Below are 15,848 nucleotides of genomic sequence, written 5' to 3' on the forward strand. Positions count from 1 at the left end.
GATTGTGAATTATTTAAAAAAAATGTCTTGTAAAACTCTTTTATAATCTATATGTTGTGTAACGGAATTCCAAAATTATCAGAAAATTTTTACGCCGCCATTTTAACTTAATTTCCCGCCATAACGGTTATTGCACCCGAAAACGTACGAGCGGATAAAATATCGGCTGTAGTGAAATTTGTTGAGCTTTGACGTCGCTCTTAAAACATTTATAATAAGGCTCAAAATTGTATGACAAATGCTGAACCCATGATGTATGGAAGACATTAACATGGCTGTGAGCACCGATTTTAAGCATTCTCTGTAAATGTTATGGATATTAACAAGCATTTATGGGGCATGTTTTTGCTAGGCCGATTAACGTTTTAATAATTGTGGTAATTATTTAACTTGTACGGTTAAAAAAAAAAACGATTATTGTTACTGTCCCTTTGAAGAAGAGTGATGAGCGTCATAAATTTAACGTTAAAAAATTTACTGAAACGATTTTGATAAATCATACCTTAAATGGGCAAAAAACTTGAATTAATTTATTAAAAGGACGAATAATTCAAGGCATCTAGTAATTTTAATTATAATTTAAGTAAATATAGTAGGTATTTACAATGCAGATTTTTTTACATATGCACCACAGTCCAGCGTCTTTACTACTAGGAATTGTGGACATCCACCTGGGTACCGCATTAATCATACCTTCAAGATCAATATTGCCTTGGTCTTGTATAATGGGTGACAGAGCCAGAGTGAGTACTGGCAGAATAAATACATATTAGATCTATTGGTTGCTCATTGATGTCATAAGAAGATTGAATAACTGTGACATTATGAAGGAAGGCTACTTACTCATCAGAGGTAGCGCATTTTCTTTAAATGAATATAAATCTAATTATTGATACTGTAAAAAATAACTAAGTCGTTGGTCTAGTGTACTCAGAAGAACTAACGGTTTCATGGATTTTTCTTTCAAGGAATCCTCAAGTATTCCAAGGTAAGAAAATTGAAGGTAGCCTGTAGCCTTGGAAAATTAATTGGTCCTAACTTTTATGCTGCGCCAGCAAAATAATATTATATTACTTTTTAAACAAGATGTTTTCATTTGTCAATTGGACATTTAAAATCATCTGTATCTGTATTTTGTTTATACAAATTTATTTTATTGAATTAAAAACATCTCGTACGCAAAGGGCACATATTCAGACGGTTGACATACATACGTTAACATATAGGTATACAATATATGACCTCATTACGTTTTTACAAATAATTTTCACGGACTAAAAAAGTTAATTCCAACGGCACGAGATTCGAAACACGTATATCAGCAAAGTGGGACAAAAAAGAATATAAAGCTCCTTCACACGGGAACTGTAATCAACGCGTGCGCATGCATTAAAGCAAAAACATTGCAAATTGAATGAACCGCCATTATATATCTTGCAAATGACAGATACAGTTTGAGCATGTGAGTCGTTCGATGCTAATCCTCAGAGCAGATACCATGGAAATGGCATAGAATGTTCTTAGATGTTAGATTTTATATAGCAGAGATAGGCAGACTGCCTATCCTAATAAGCTATCTGATGGTAAGTTTGGTCAACACAGCCCAAACACATTTGCTCCGTCAGAAATACAGTTCTTTAGATCGCCAATGCACCATTGTGTATTATAGCCCTTGTGAATGTAGTTCTTCGCGGTAGAATATGATTTGACGAGTGAGTGATATCTATACAGGTCTTGCACAAACTCCTACTATCAAGTAAAACCTTTTATAGATTAGACTTTTCAATGTTCGAAAAACGAAGGTTTCCTTTTTTCTATTTACAACATTTTCCTCCATCATCGAGCGTAAAGAACTATAAACAATAATTGAGCTGAGAACAGAAATTGAACGATTTATTCGGGTAGTTTAGGTAGGTGCACTATTTGCGCGCCCTACCTACCTACGCTGTAAAAAAGTATTTTTGATTATTTTTCCCTTTATTTATTGAAATGTTTTTTGAAATTATTTTATTATTTGAAACTTAATTATATCATGAAATTCTTAATATGTCACTTCTATTGAAAAGTATATACTAAGGTGTAATCAATCAAACAAGTGTCAACTTGTAAAGTAAAAATAATTCCTTAAAACTAAGAACCGAAATCATATTTTTCAGACGAGAATTATTTATTTAGTAACTGTTGTTCATTTCATTCGATTCGAACAAAAAGTATATTAATGTAAGAATCTCGAGTTTTATGCTTTCGAATATTCACGATCGGAATTCCAATTAGGATACATTTTTTTCATAAATTAGATCGAACAAAATAATATAATCCAATAAAATATCCAATGAAACACTTGCAATGATTTTATACGTCATAAAAAACACATGAACACTTGCAACATTGTATCATTCGTCTACAAATATGGCACATAGTACTTCGTCAACGACTAGGATATCTATAGCACACTACCATCTCCATTTGACACTACAATGTGGAAATGCTGATGACGTAGATGTTACATTAGGCATAAGAATTTTAATGGTCTAGTTTTAAGGCCCGTCTTAAAACCTCAAAACTCCAGGTCCAGCGATCTTGATTTAAAGTTGACGAAACTGAAACACATTGTTAGTATCATATATAATTATATGCAAAAGTAACTCTTTCTGTTACCTCTTCACGCTTAAACTGCTGGACCGTTTTAGATGAAATTTGTTATGGAGATAGTTTGGAGTCTAATGGAAGGGCATTGGCTACTTTTTTAATTCACCCCTTGGGTCTGTAAAATTGCGGGTGACGGTTTTTGTGCCATAGGTAAAACTTTATAAATAAAGCAAAAGGTAAAGCCGCAGGTTCAGCTGTATCATATACATATATCAGAACATAAAATTCACTCCTGTCATGTCAAAAAATGAAAATGCATGTTGGTAAACCACAGTGTAAGTGTACACAAATATTATAAACTAAAACCTTCTCTAAAATGCGCTGCGTCTTCTAGTATAAGTTTCATGTATATTTTTTTAGTAGTTTTTGCAGTTAGGGAACACAAAAAAGTATTTATATGTATATATATTTATTACGTTCAGTGGTTATGTCATAATAGTAACAAGCAGAAATAGTACTAGAAGTACATATAATATTCCGTATAGTTATAATATTTTTATAACCATGTGTTCAAGTTTCATCTAAGACACTTTTTTGTGTCAAATTCGACCTAATATTTCGATATATCTATGGCATGTTCCAATTTTAAAACGATTTTATTAAAATTAAAATAAAAAAAAAAACTCATTTTAATATTTACTTATTAAAATTTAAACTGTTAAACATTTATGTAAAGAACATTATAATAATGTTTGTCGTAACAATTTATTTTTTGGAGCGTTCCTAAAGATTTCTCTTGCTTTATAAAATATTTATCCGAGAGAGGGTGTAAATGTCGTTTATGATTTATCGTCTACGTACGCTGCTACCTGCTGCCTGAGTTATACTTAGCAAGAACACGCTCTGTTAAATGAAATAGTAGATTTTGTTTATTGCTTATAGCGCCTAGACACTTGCTTGCATTGGTTGAATTCGATTTCATTTATTTTATATTTTAATCTAGTCCATGTTTAATCTTGACTTGTATAGTAAAAATAAAAATATTTTAATATAATATATAAAAGCCTGTAAATGTGTGATTGTTTTTTGTATGTTTGTTCCTCAATGGTAACGTTTTACGTAGATAATAATATATAATAAATACTTCCTTTGCGAAGCCAGGACGGGTATACTAAACTATCTAACTAATAAAATATAATAAAAGCAAATAGGTATTAGTAGTTAATAAATAAAATAAAAAACAAATGTGTTAATCATGATAAAAAATAACTTAATGTCTACAGTTATGGGGTGTTCCATCATTAAGATTTCAAGTTGGTTTCTAAAACCGAATACTAATTTTAAAATATATAATTTATTATTACAATTTATATAATTTGATTTACTAATAATTGAGTTATTGTTTGACTTTAAAAGGTTGTCAGTGAACTTCTTAACGACTAGATCAATTCAGATGAAATTTTGATATATGCTTTAGCCCTGGAACGTCTAGATGGACCGATTAAAGACGTCTAGGTGGCGATGTGTGATAGTTTTAAAGGATATTATTTATACAAAAAAATACCTTCACGTGGCACATTTGTTCATCCGTTGACATTTGCACTGTAGGTAATATACACCATACTTACATCACCAATATTCCACCAATATTGGAAGTAAGATGTTATGTCTCTTGAGCCTGTAGTTAGCCTTGTTAACTCACTCTTCAAACCGGAACACAACAAAACCAAGCATTGTCGTTTGGAAGTATCTAAAAGCATATAAAACACTACCTTCAGTTAAGAGTTACGTGTTCAGCCACTGGAGTATGATTAATTTTTTTTTTTTTAATTGTACCTAATAAAAATGTACTTCTGTACGGAGCCCAGTGTAAAATCCCCGTAACGTCCACATTATCTTCAGTACGTCGAGAATATTCTGTTCATTCGTACATTATTTGCAACTACGGGTCCTCTCCTGTGTTAGAGGTCCTTAAATCTTTAAAACATATTTTGCCACACCTGTCTTCCACGAATGAGATACAAACCTTAAGTTGTATTTACAGATGTTCGTGTTATGGCTTAAATGTTTATTGATAAATTATAACTTAGGTGATGGTAGATATTTGTTAATAATTTGAAGCTTTCGAATGAACGAATACATATAAATACAATACAGATATATATACAACCAATACAATTTTTCGTCTGTTTTTCAAATGATTTTCTCGTTTTTTAGGTGCTTATGTACGAGTACGTTCGTGAGAATTTGAACTTCGTCGGCGTGGTTAAAAATAGTTTTTTAACTGTTTCAAATTATTAATTATAATAATATATTCATTCGTGATATATTAATAATAATAATTATTATTATTATTAGAAAAAAGTAATTTATTTTTTTCACCAGCACTCACTCACAAGTTTCAGCGTACACATTTTTCATAAAATAAACGTAAAATAAGTTAAATAAGATAATTATTATATAGATATTATCTATTTTACGCCACACAGGAGAGTGCTCCTATAAAAGATTTATTTTTTCTTCGTATATACGAAACCATATAAATTAATTATTTCATGACAGAATTATAAAACAAAGTTTATTTCAATTAAAAAACATTCTAGACCAGAAAGGCTAAGAACACCGCTCCACATCTTTGTACGGAAACTAATTACATTGGAAAAACTATGCACTTATTAGATGTATCGTTATTTTTCAACTATAAACAAACGAACCGACATTTTTACGTAAGAATTTATAAGCAAAAAGGTTTTAATGTTTTATGTACAAAGCGAAGAAAAGATTGGATGTGGTATTTAATAATTATTCATCCGAAATAATAAATTAAGAAGATTCAAATCGCTTTAGTAATAATTCTAACATTGGAAATGTTTGGAATAGTTTATAGTAATTGGTTTTACGAGCTGAGTAACGCCATAAGTGTCTGTCGAGAATTAATATATTTATTACTTGGGATACTAATTCGGTTACAACGTTCTAGTCTTGGCAAATTAATATAAAATAATATTGAATATATGGATATATTAAAATTATTATTATATTCTGCTGCAGGTCCACAATTACAAACTAGGCGGCTTGCACGGCCGACAAATGATCTCACTCCCACGAGTAGAGTGTGGGACCACAAAACTAAACAAACCCATATTTTTTCTTTTCCAAGTCGAAGACGATCCCCTTATGTATGTGCTCTGCATAAGGTACTTAAGGTACCTTTATGAATAAGAAATTAAAACCCGACATAGTTCAGTTGTTAGAACACGTACATTTTAACCGATGATTGCGGTTTCAAACCCAGGCAACTGAATGTATATGTGCTTAATTTGTGTTAATAATTCTTCTCGTGCTCAGCGGTGTAGGAAAACATCGGGAGATAACCTACACGTCTCTAATTTCAATTAAATTTTGCCACACGTGTATCCACCAAACCGCATTAGAGCCGTGTAGCGGAATTAGCTTCAAATCTTCTCCTCAAAACGAGAGGGGGCCTTAGACCAGCAGTGAACACAGATTGCCAAGTTACAGAATTCATTAAAAAAATGTAACATTATTAATCTGCAAAAAAATATTTCACAAGATAATATTTAAACCAAACATTTTAACGAATATATTTATTCTTTGTATCTGTAATTGCTCACTCATCCTTCAAAACCGTAAGCTAACACATGTCTGGTTGCAACCAGACAAGCTGAGATACTAATTACAGGACAGATAGTTCGATTTTCAAATTTACCACATCCATGATAAAATTTAATCTTCAATAAAGCATAGGATGAGGATATGTAATGTTCTGCTTATAAAATGCTTATTTACCATATATTATTCTATACATAACACTTACCAAGTATGGCGTTTATGTGTTATACCTATATACGTTTAAACGACCGTCCGAAGCATATACAGTACTGCAGGGGGTCGCCGGTTTGATGTCAGTTCGTGGCAAATTGTTTTGATTATGGGATAATCATGTAAACGTGTCAAATTTATTGCAATTAATGTCTAATTTATATCCTGCTTTTTTTCGGAATTTTAATTGAGTGTTGTTTAAACAAAGAGTAAGTAATATTCTGTTAATGTTCCTCACAATAAGACAAAAGACCTGATGTTGGTTTCAAAATCGCTATCAAATATTTAAAAAAGAATGTTAAATTACCGATATATAGAAAGTTTATATCTTACCTCAAAAAGTGTATGTTAAAATCCACATGAGAATCACTAAGTCTTTAAAATCAAGAAATCCGTGGTCATATTTTTGTGCTTAATTCACCTCGCCCTCAGCGATACAAAGCCTGCAGGCTTTGAATTAAATTCTGCTACATGTGTATTTACATATCCAAGAGGACCTTGTAGTAGATTAAGCTCCAACTTCACTTAAGTTTAGAGAAACATCAGAGTAATATTTACTTTCTGTTTCTTTTCTTTATATCTTTTGGGTATCCCAAATTTCAAGGACAAAGTATATGTTTCTAAACATATACTTTGTCCTTGAAATCTGTTATAAACATTAATCAATTATTATCCAAATCAAAATATACTTTATTCAAGTAGGCTTTTACAAGCACTTTTGAATCGTCATTTAACAAGCTATTTAAAGTAAAGCTACCACCGGTTCGGAATGTAGATTCTACCGAGAAGAACCTGCAAATAAAATCAGTAGCTACTCTTTTTCAACACCTAAAAATACAGTCATGTTAGTTCATGTTATGTCATGTCTCCTGCCTGGAAGCCAACAAGCATTAACTCCACGCTTTTTTATTTTCAATATAATCTTGTATGGAATAATATGCCTTCTTTACCAATGTATTTTTTACAGATGACTTGAATCTATGAAACGTCAAAGATATCGTGATATCTATCATAAAATATTTATTTACATAGACATAAAAATCAAACAATAAAACGATTCCGGGTCAGATTTTTTTGTGGTAATACTGCAACACTGATACTTCTGCCCAAGAACCAGTGGAGGGTGGACGTACTTCAAGAATAAAATTATACACGAATGAAATATTTATAAATCAACTTAGTACAATAGTAAGTTAATCTACAAATATAATAACTGATTTAACTTATAATAACCCATTTCATTTAGTGCAAGGCTTAGGCTTTGTTCAAGCCCGTCTGGGTAGATATTACCCACTCATCAAATATTCTACCGCCAAACAGCAATACTGACTATTTTTTTTTGTTGGCGGAAATTTGGCGGAAAGTTGGCGGCGCATTGGCAATGACAGCAATAGTTAATAGTCATATATTTTACTCATAGAATACAATTTTTTTATATAAGATTTTAAATCCGATATGGACACTTCTAATGCCGTCAACATCTACCCGCAAACTTCAGTCTCGTGAACAAGACATTCGTAGATAATGTCGAAATATCGAGCTCCACCAAAGAAAAATAAAAAATAAGGTAAATATCCCGTTTTAAATACATATTTTTTTAATTTAATTTATTAGTCTAATTATTGCGAATTTAAATTTAATTACTGTATATTGTAATACTAGTTGGTTGGCAAGTATTGCTTTAAGTTAAATATTAATATAATATTATGTGGGTAGTGAATTAATGATTCCGTATTTGGGTGCGTGATATATAAATTTATTTTTATATTGACCAAACATGTTCGGTTTTTCAATTATATATTATACAATAAAATAAACGGTTATTATTAGATTAAAAGTTGATCAAGAACTTGTAAATTTTCATGTGTGTTCTTCAAACAAAAGTTCTTCAAAAAAAAATACAAGCAGCAAAAAAAACAGAAAATAAAAAATCTATTATTTTTTATTTATTTTGAGTCGTATAGTACTTTTCCGCTTTAAATTGATTATTTTATTAAAATTATAAATTTCATGAACGTGTACTTAATATATACCTATTCTTAGTTTGCTAAGGTTCTATATAAATACGAGTGATTTATAATCAATGCAATAAACGCATTATCTGTTTAAAATTCAATTAAATGGGCCATTAACGCACTGAAGGTGTCAATAAATGTAAGGAAATAAAATAACTAGAATGTTAAGTTTTTCTGCAGCAACATACGATAGAAGTGTTAAGTCACACCTTGGTGTATACTTTTTATAGCTCTGCACATAATGGTCGATTAAGGTTTTTGTTAAGACCGATTTGTCGAAGTTTCCTAATGAATTCAACGCGAGATACATGTATCACTTTTTAAGTGACGCCAAGGGGGGTCATGAATGTACCCTTTTTGTTTCTATTTTTGTATTTTTAAATCAACGTCTAGTTAATTATTTTAACTTACACCTAATGTTAAATTAAATCGCCTCGTTGTTTTAGTAGTAATAAGACTACAAATTCCGAGGACCCCGGATGAGACCATTCTAATTTTTTTTGTTGATAAATTATCAATATGAGTATTGAAAATCTTGTTTATGTTTCCGTGATACAGAAAGCAGGTACCTTAATTATATAGAGTACTATGCGTTTCTAGAGGTCGTTTATTTCTCGTTTAAAATTATGGAAAGATCTTTCCTCCTCGGTGTTCGCTTAGTACTAGAATGTGTCCTTTAAGCAAGGGCTGTGTCCCTGAAATTGCTGACGCTCACCAGGTGGCCATTTACTATCATGTGGCCAATTTTCTTGTCTTCATAACCTAAAAAATATATTATATTAGTTGGCCTTATACCTTATCTTTTCAGTTTGTGTCTGACACTGGTTAATCGGATTATGAGTGTGTCAGGTGCACATATTGAGTAGCAGGGGTACAGGAAACATCTTCTGAAAAAACCGATCAGGAGGAAATAATTTTTATCGATTTTCCAAAAATGTTTCGACTGTCATAATTGACTTATGTCGTCAATTAATGTCAAACATTTACTTAAAAAAAAGTGAAACTATTGTTTTTTTAATCTGTCAAATTCCCCATTAAAACTTTATTGATTACGGCAAAGTATTATTTAAAAAGCAATAATACGAAATCATCTCGATCGTCTCGATAAATCTCGTAGTGACAACGCAACGAAGTTAAAATTAATAACGAATATATGCGAAATCAATTAAAACCGATTACACATCGTTACATATTTATGGGTTTTAATCAAAAATAAATAAAATATATTCTTGTAGCTGTTTTTCGGAGTATACATTTCACAATCAAGGTATCATTCGATACGTACTCGATTCTCCTCTGGTATCGATTCGTTTCGGCTCGATTTATGAACAGTATTGCCATAATAAAAACTCATCAAAAAATAAATAAAATAAAAGGACAAGTTTACAATACAATCAAAAGATCAGTTTACAGTTACGTTTAAAAATATATTTAAAAAATAGATAATTATGAAATTCATGATGATTCTATTAAAAACGGTTGCTAATTTTTTTCTTTCTATAATTAATTTGTCATCAAAATCAACGACAATTAACAATCGCATCTTTATCATAAATATAAAAAAAAAACTTCCTAAAATATTGTGATGATAACAAAATATAAGCTAAATAAATATTTGAAATTAATTTCTTAAAAACAAATTTATCAACAAACGTCAACGTCGAAACATAATTCTAATAAAAAAAAAAACCAACATAGACATTTATTTTATATTCAATTATATCTGATCCTTCATTAATCTGACTAAATTTATTTCATAGTCTTAAGGAATTATTTGCTACATCGCTAACAATTGAGCAATTTTTAGTTTGTCAATATTTTAGGTGAAAACTCAAGATCTCTGGCTCTCTTATAAATAGTCACTAGACTAACGAGATAATACTACATAATCTTCGGATATTATCACGTGATAAAATAACACGGTAACATAAATTAAAATAATCAGTCTAATATCGAAAACGAAGGCTCGTTACGTACCCTTTTTGGTTGAAATAATTACCATCGTAACGTTCCCGTAACACGTAATTTTTGGCGAATATAAAACGATATCGTTAAATTCATCGCCTATAAACATACGAATTTCACAGTTTCCGATAAATATCAAAATAACTGATACGGTTGTGTTCAAATTAAGCAATAACACTTACTTTTACTGAAATCGACGATTCGATCCCCTCGTGTTGTTCACATAAAATTTTATATTTTAGTCGTATATTTTTTAAGTTATAAGCGTTGAGCGATTTGAACGTAAAAACATTAAGGAGACAAGAAAAATAGGTAAATCTCTATAATATCTGATCCCGCAAATGGCATAAGCCTAATTTACTGTAATAAAATTGTATGATTTGTGGTATGCATTTTTTTTAAAGTAAATTTATTGGTGCACAAAATCTTGTGATGCTTCCAAGCCTTATTTGATTTATTCATATTTATTCGTATTTCTAAGAAATTAAATATATCTTTGAAGATATATATATCAATAAAAAAAAAAAACATGGAACACAAATCTAAAATTATCACAACCACAAAAACAGTAATTTTAATTACAGTTAATTAATTTCAATTTTAATTTATATATTAATAATAATTAAATCTAATTTAATTATTTAATTTACATATTATATTTATGAAGTTATTTTATTTTTAAATTAAATAAATTATATTATACAATAATAAACATGCAAATAACAAAAAAAAAGTAAGATAAGAAAAAAAAATAACCGTCGATTTTTAACGTCTATTAATCTCGAGTACCAGGAAATCATGATACGTGTACGATTTAGCCGCTAACATTTCATCGCGAAGACCTTAGGATGCACAGCCTAAAGCGCGTGTCTTTAGTCGTCATCAACATGCTACCGGAGCATCGCATGTTTAAACAAATTAACCGCTATAAAATATAAACCGTCATATCTTTTAAAGACATTATAACATGTATGTAACTTACTCTCGATACGGCTTGAGTTTCATATCTTATAATATTTAATGTGAATGAAAACTACCTAAAATCGTTACCAAATTAAAAAACAACTCCCCGCTTGCAATATAATCGCGGTGTTACTTTTTTTTTCGTTTAAAACTTCAAGGAACCATTATCGGTGATTTTAAATGTCAATTATTTTGATGTTTATTCGTTAATACTACTTCGTTCGTAATTCATAATCGGTTTTGAAAATAATAATATATGAGCCCATTTTTTCTATTGGCAACACTAAAGTTTATCTATAACTACTAATAAAAAAAAACATGGTTGATAAACAGAGAAAAAAGGTGATTTATAATTCGTATAACATACATGTATTTTTCGTAATAATATGTACCAAGCGTGTTTTTTTTTATTATTAAATATTTGAATTGTCGTTAAATAAGTATACATAACTTAAGAAACACTTTTAATATAGTATGTTCTTGTAATATGTAAAATTTGTCTTAAATTTTCCAAAACAATCGTTACATTATTATAAAATATAAATTTAATATAATCATAATATTACAATGAATATTTCCATTTTAAATCTACGTAACAATTTATCCATTTTCGTGCTTTGGAGGAAAAATACTATTTTAAGCTTAAAACGGCGTCGTGTCGACCCAAACCGTTCGTGAATCATTCGTTACAGATAGGGTACTATCAAAGTAATGGCGTTTTAACCATAATCTATAGACAAAATATTTTAAATCACCGTTTTATTATAAATTTTGTTTCTATTATATAAATAAATATTAAGTAACAGACATTATCATTCACTGTCAACGCTTAACTCTTCTCTTACGGATAACTTATTAATACGCCACGGCAAGGTTCGTGAATAATTTACATAATTAATATATGTTATTTTGTTTTATTAAATTATAGTATTAAGTATTGAAGATAATTTTTATTTAATAAATACCAGTAGAAAAATGGTTTATTTATATTCGTTGTATCTTGCATGAAAATATGAAAATGAAAATATTCCTTACACAGACACAACTTACAAATCATTATTATAGTAATAATTGTTTACATTTATAGATATTGAAGAGTGCATTGCTAATATATTGAGAAAAAAAAAATTATCAGCTACGAGACTTTAAAACGCGATTACTCTGACCGTAAGCCCATTTAATAAATCAGCGGGCAGCTGTCTAAAGTATCGGATGATGATCACAAGCGGGTCGCGATAGCACTGGCGTGGTGTCCTAAAGTGGATGCGCCAATTCCCGGCTTAAAGTTCTCACGGGGACTTGAATGTGAGAAAAGAGTTAACTGTCAAATAATCCAAATGTCAATTTAATTTTATGATTATATTAAAAACAAAAACGTACTTTATTCCAATTCAAGTTACTTTTGATTGGTCAAAATTTCACAATATTATATTATAGTCGTATGTAAATTTGTTGTTTGAAGAATCGAAAAAAAAAACAACTCAGTAACTACTGAGTCTTTTTCACCAATTAAATAGCATAACCATGTTAATAAACAAAATATACCTTCGCACTTAAATAGTTTCTAAAATTTGTTGCATAATGTAGCTTCAAAGTTGAGTGAGCTGGTGTAACAGGCACAAGGAATTCAACTTAGTTCCCTTAGCATTAACAAGCAACCCGCATACACCCTGATAGCAAATAAATTTTCACTGCGAAAAGTAAAGAATTATTTCGTCCAAAAAGGTTTCATAATAAAGACAATATTTATGTAGTCTATATCTTGGTAAGAGATTTATAGATTACGAAATTATAGTTTATAGAAATATACATACAGTTTTTATCATCAATTTCAATATAAATCAATTTATAGAATCAATTTTGAGTTCAGGCTTCTATATCGATTATGAATAATACTTATATACTATAATTTATTTATACTTGTATAGGTCGAAACTATAGACCTACTATTTAGGTTTTTACGAGGTTTTTTATCAAAATTTAAATATTCTTCCATTTATCATCAAGTAATATCTTCGCATTTATATATTATTTAAGAAGGCTATCAGAAATACAATCTAATACATAGTTTACAAATATCTCGTGGAAGTTCCACACGATCTTACATATCGGTCAGAAATATTAATTCTACTTAGATACTAAAATATTACAGATAATATCATCTCAAAAACAGAAACCTAAATTTTTAATTTATTTTGTTCCAGATATAAAAATGTTGCCAGTATTGATCATCCTCGCAATAATATTTGCTTACGCTGATAACTGTTCCTATAACTACGACGGAACCCGTTACTCCAAAAAATCACATTTAGTTGAATTGATTTATTATGAATACCGAAAAAATATAACTATGTATATTTCATTTGTTTTATTTTCAAATCAAACGGATTATTTTTACGGTCAATGTGCTAATTAATAGACTTAAATTTAATAAAATTTCTTTTAAAATTGAGTAATTGCACACAGACCGGCGAAAATTAGTGTCTTAAATATTTTAAAAAACTTCAAACAACAACAAAAAATAGAAAATCTTAAATCCATTAAAGAGTCAAATAAAATAATGATTATTAATAAATAAATTCAATACCGTATCCAAGATTGAAATTTATTTCGTACATTATATCGTGACCGTTACAATATCCATTTTAAATCGCTCAGAGGTTAAAGTCAAATGCTCTATTTATTGTCGCCCGCTCACAATCTGACCCACATCCCAGGAAACGTTGAAAAATAGAATTACTCTTAAAATATCGTAACCTTATCCGCATTAAAGCGGTGAATTATTTTCTAACTTGGGGTCCGTTACATGCTGTTGTAGTCAGTCGGTTGATCGGTCATTAAGTATAAATGACTGTTGAAATTATGTCGAAGATTAAAAAGCGTGGACTTAGTGTTCGTTGATTATCGTATAAAACGCACATATAAGTAGTCATATAGTAAATTTTAAATTGTCCGAAGTCGACTTCTTATTTAAGAGAGACTATTGAGTTTCTTATCAGTTTATCACGGCAAACCTGCATTCCAAGCCCGTAGTACTCCTATCATTGTTGAAAATTTGAGAAAAATATATGTTTCGACATGTTTCGAACACTTTTTTTTTGACTCTATTATATGTTTATATTGCTACCATGGATTATTTATGGATTATCACTGTACATATTTCTTTGTCAATACAATCACTGATCTTAGAAACTGTTTTAACGTGACCACCTCGTGAGCTTAGTGGCACACTTTTACGGCTGCAGATCATGAAGGAATTGAACAGGGTCAGGCCCTTGAAGCATTTGCAAGCAGAATTAGCCTGGACGTTTACTTTATTTCCACGCCATGGGAAACGAGTATAGTCGTGAGATACGCCCTGATCACTCAGTCATATAGAAATGTCATCTTATCTATGAGCGTTAGGAAGATAGTGCAACTGTATCTTGCGCACACAATTGGGTACTTATTTATTTATTTCTTCCATTCAAATGAAATTGACACTTATAATCATTATAAGAAATATAACCGTCTACGACTTCGTCAAATCGCCAATCTTGAAAACAAATATTGTTCATTGTGGCCAATTATAGAGGCTCAATTAACTTCAAACCAAAACACCACAATACTTCTCATCGACGTTTGACGATAAAATCTGTTATAAGTGGCTGTTACTAACCAAGAAGGGCACAATTTTCAGAAATTCCCATCATCAGGTGATTATAATACTAATCAATACTGTACGCACGAGAGAAAAGTGGACTGTATTTTTGGTAAAAAAGGGGTTGTTACCTCAAAACTCTGGGCTCTGACTTGTGAAGACACGTTCTTCTTGGGAGCGCTCCCTTAGTCTTCATACACTCGAAGAACACAGCCAAAGGGATGGGTGATATTATAAGAGAAGGATAAGTCCGTTACACAAGCTAATTTTTAAAAGCGCGGCGCACTCACACAACACTCGTTACCGCGGCTCACACCAGAAGGTCAGAGAAAAAAAAAGTACGTCTTACGTCAAATCATTCCATAGACAAAACATTGACGCCTCAATGCACGCATAAACTTAAATACGCTTAAAATACTATAACATATCCTATGGCGCTAATACTACATTAAAATTGCAACTGTACTGTTACCTTTGTAATAAAATACTAACATTCTCCTTTGGACTGATATTAATGTTTTAATCAACGGCAACAAAATAACACTTATGAAACGTAAAAAAAAATGTTTACTAGTTTCGATGAAACTGTTCATATTACGAGACGGTTTTATTTAAGCCCATAACAACGGAGATTGAGATATATAAATATCTGTATACTCTGATAATGAAACCATTAAATATTTGTATATTTTAAAAACATCCACATTATTATTATAAGCGAAAGAGTTATTTCTATTTGTTACGGCATCATGACTTAACCCAAGGAACGGATTGTGATGTAATTTAAAATTAAGTTAAGTCAAGTGCCTGAATAGGTACATAGACTAAACTAT

This window comes from Vanessa atalanta, chromosome 15, assembly GCF_905147765.1.
Source record: "Vanessa atalanta chromosome 15, ilVanAtal1.2, whole genome shotgun sequence".
Taxonomy (NCBI): domain Eukaryota; kingdom Metazoa; phylum Arthropoda; class Insecta; order Lepidoptera; family Nymphalidae; genus Vanessa; species Vanessa atalanta.